Here is a 4209-nt window from a genome sequence, read left to right on the forward strand (position 1 = left end):
GAAGTTCTCATGCTGTTTTTTTCAGCTCCACCACATCATTCATGTTCTTCTCTAAACTGGTTATTCTAGTTAGCAATTCATCTAACCTTTTTCAGGGTCCTTAGCTTCCTTGCATTGGGTTAGAACATGCTCCTTTAGCTTGGAGGAGTTTGTTATTACCCATCTTCTGAAGCCTACTTCTGTGAATTCATCAAACTCATTATCTCTCCAGTTTTGTTCCCTTGCTGGTGAGGAGTTGTGATCCTTTGGGGAAGAAGAGGCATTCTAGTTTTTGGAATTTTCAGCCTTTTTGTGCTGGTTTCTCCCCAACTTTGTGGATGTATCTACCTTTGGTCTTTGATATTGGTGACCTTCGGATGGGGTCTTTGAGTGGATGTGCTACTGCTTTCTGTTTGTTAGTTTTCCTTCTGACAGACCGCTCTGCTGCAGGTCTGCTGGAGTTTGCTGGAGGTCCACTCCTGACCCTGTTTGCCTGGGTATCACTAGTGGAGCCTGCAGAACAGCAAAGATTGCTGCCTGATCTTTCCTCTGGAAGCGTTATCCCAGAGGGGCACCTGCCAGATGCTGGGCAGAGCTCTCCTGTATGACGTGTCTGTCAGCCCTTACTGGAAGGTGTCTCCCAGTCAGGATACTGGGAGTCAGGGGGTCACTTGAGGAAGCAGTCTGACCCTTAGCAGAGCTCAAACACGGTGCTGAGAGGTCCACTGCTCTCTTCAGAGCTGTCAGGCAGGGACATTTAAGTTTGTTGAAGCTGCACCCACAGCTGTCCCTTTACCCAAGTGCTCTGTCCCAGGGAGATGGAGGTTTTATCTATAAGTTCCTGACTGGGGCTGCTGCCTTTTTTTCAGAGATGCCCTGCCCATAGAAGAGAAATTTGGCAGTCTGGCCACAGCAGCCTTGCTGAGCTGCAGTGGGCTCCACCTACTTGGAACTTCCCACCTACTCAATCCTAAGCAATGGCAGACACCCCTCTCCCCACCAAGCTCGAATGTCCTGGGTCGATCTCAGACTGTTGCTGTGCTGGCAGTGAGAATTTCAAGCCAGTGGATCCTAGTTTCCTAGGCTAAGTGGGGTTGGGACCTGCCAAGCCAGACCACTTGGCTCCCTGGCTTCAGCACCCCTTTCCAGGGGAGTGAATGGTTCTGTCTCATTGGTGATCCAGGCACCACTCCGGTATGGAAAAAAAGAACTCCAGCATCTAGTTTGATGTCTACCCAAATGGCCACCCAGTTTTATGCTTGAAACCCAAGGCCCTGGTGGGGTAGGAACCGGAGGGAATCTCCTGGTTTGCACGCTTGCGAAGACCAGGGGATAAGCGCAGTATCTGTGCTGGAGTTCCTCAGGCTCAGTCCCTCATGGCTTCCTTTGGGTAGGGGAGAAAATTCCTCTACCCCTTGAGCTTCCTGGGTGAGGTGACACTATACCCTGCTTCGGCTTGCCCTTGTAAGCTTCACACACTGTCCAACCAGTCCCAATGAGATGAACCGGGTACTTCAGTTGGAAATGCAGACATCACCCGCCTTCTGTGTGGATCTCACTGGGAGCTGCAGACTGGAGCTCTCCCTGTGGCTATCTTGCCACAGGATCATCGAAGATTTTATATGCATATACAAACACAAATGTACAACCTAGTTTCTCTTGTTTTACCTAAGGCACTTGAATTTTGATTATTTTATACTTAGCAACATAACTTGAATTTTTTTTTTATATTAGCTTATACAGAGTTTCTTTTTTTTGCTTGTTTTTTTTTTCAGCTGCATAGTGGATCAGTCCATTGTGTGATTCTATTATACTTTAGCCATTTGGAGTATATCTTATATTATTATACACGATGCTGCAATTATATTTTGGAGTTGCCATATTAAAATGCATCGCTCCTCCTTGACATTTGTCCTAATCAGCATTTCTAAGAGCAGTGTATAAATGTAACTATTTCTTCACAATTTAGTCAACTTTGTTCATTATCAAACTTTTGTATTTTTCAAATCTGATAAATTAAAAATGGTATCTCAGCATAGTTTATATATGTGTGTGTATATATATACACATATATGTATATACATATATACACACACATATATACATATCTACACACATATATACATATATTTGTGCATATATGTAATTAAAATCCACATAACATAAAATTAAACATTTTGGGGTGACAAATAAAGTGAAATTTAATACATTTACAATGCTGTGGAATCACTTCTTTTATTAAGTTTCAAACATTTTTATCACCCCAAAAGAAAACTTCATACTTTTTAATCAGTCAACTATCATTTTCCTCTCTCCTCAGCTCCTAGCAATTATCAATCTGCTTTCAGTCTCCGTGGATTTATCCAATCTGGATATTTCCTATAAATGGAATTATACAAAATAGCTTTTGTTTGACTTCCTACACTTAGCAAAATGTTTTGAGGTTCATCCACATTGTGGCATATATCAGTACTTCATTCCTTTTTATGACTGTTTAACATCCCATTTTACATATATACCACAATTTGTTTATGCATTGATCCATTTATGAAAAGTTGGATTTTGTTCACCTTTCGCCTATTATGAACTTTTGCTGCTACAGACATTTGTGTGTAAATATTTGAGTACCTATTTTCAATTTTTAGGGTATATATGTAGGAGTGAAATTGCTGAATCATAAAGTAATTCAATGTTTAGCTTTTTGAGGAAATGCCAGACTGTTTTCCATGACGACTGGATCATTTTGCTTTCCAACAGCAATGTCTGGGGGTTCAAAATTCTTCACATCCTTGACAATACGTAGTCCTTTTCCCTCTTTTTTAAAAAAATTATAGTTATTATGGAAAACAGTATGGAGTTTCCTCAAATAATTAAAAATAGAACTTCCATATAATCCAAAAATTTCACTGCTAAGTATATATCCAAGGGAAATGAAACCAGTATGTTGAAGAGATATCTGCACTCCCATGTTTATTGCAGCACTGTAACAATAGTCAAAATATGGACTCAACCTGTGTCCAGAAAGGAATGATTGAAAAAAAGTGGCATATATACAACAGAATACCATTCAGCCTTAAAAAAGAGTAAAATCCTGTCATTTGCAACAACTTAGATAAATCTGAGAGTCATTATGTTAAGTAAAATAAGTCAGACACAGAAAGATAATACTGCATGTTCCCACTCACTTGTGGATTCTAAAGGAGTTGATCTCATAGAAGTAGAGAGTAGAAGAGTGATTACCAGAGACTAGAGAGGGGAGGCTGAAGGGGTATATATGAAAAGGATAGTCAAGCAGTAAAAGTTACAATTAGAAAAAAAGAATAAATTCTGGAGTCCTATTGCACAGTTGCATGACTACAGTCATCAGAAAGGTATTGTATATCTCAAAATAACTAGAAAAGAAGTTTTTTTTTTTGTGCTCACACCACAAAGAAATAATAAATGTTTGAGGTGAAGGATATGCTAATTATCCTGGTTTGATCATTACACAATATATACATGTGTTGAAATATCATGTTATACCCTATAAATATGTACAATTATGTGTCAATTAAAAAATAAAAATAAGTGAATATATATTATTGAAAGCATGTTGATTAAACTGGCCCCTTTAACAAAATGAATTTCCATCATTTTTTTGTTCAAGCCAGCCAACTTAGATGGCTATAGAAATTATTGCTTCCTCTCCCGGAACACACTTGGCATTTTCCTATCTATTACCATTTCCTTCCTATACTTGCTATTTTGTGCTCAGTGACACCTAGATCTCTTCGTTTTTTCATTCCCTACTATCCTGCCATTTTTTTCATCCCAAGCAGGATACTGTGCAATTCTATCCAATCATCTGCCCTCACTTTAGAGGGTTCATTCTACTTCCACTTCAGAATATTCATTCTCAAATGTGAAAATTTGAGGACTGTTGAGAAAATAACTATGGTCTATCATAAACTTTAGTCCTTAGGTTGAAATTTTTTTTTTTTTTTTGAGACGGAGTCTCGCTCTGTCGCCCAGGCTGGAGTGCAGTGGAGCCATCTCAGCTCACTGCAAGCTCCGCCTCCCAGGTTCACACCATTCTCCTGCCTCAACCTCCCGAGTAGCTGGGACTACAGGCGCCCACCACCACGCCCGGCTTATTTTTTTGTATTTTCAGTAGAGACGGAGGAAATTTTTTTAATGTAATGGTAAAGTGTAAGTACGCTTAATTTATGTGATCACATCGCACTAACGGGA

This window comes from Mandrillus leucophaeus, unplaced genomic scaffold (assembly GCF_000951045.1).
Source record: "Mandrillus leucophaeus isolate KB7577 unplaced genomic scaffold, Mleu.le_1.0 Scaffold1041, whole genome shotgun sequence".
NCBI lineage: Eukaryota > Metazoa > Chordata > Mammalia > Primates > Cercopithecidae > Mandrillus > Mandrillus leucophaeus.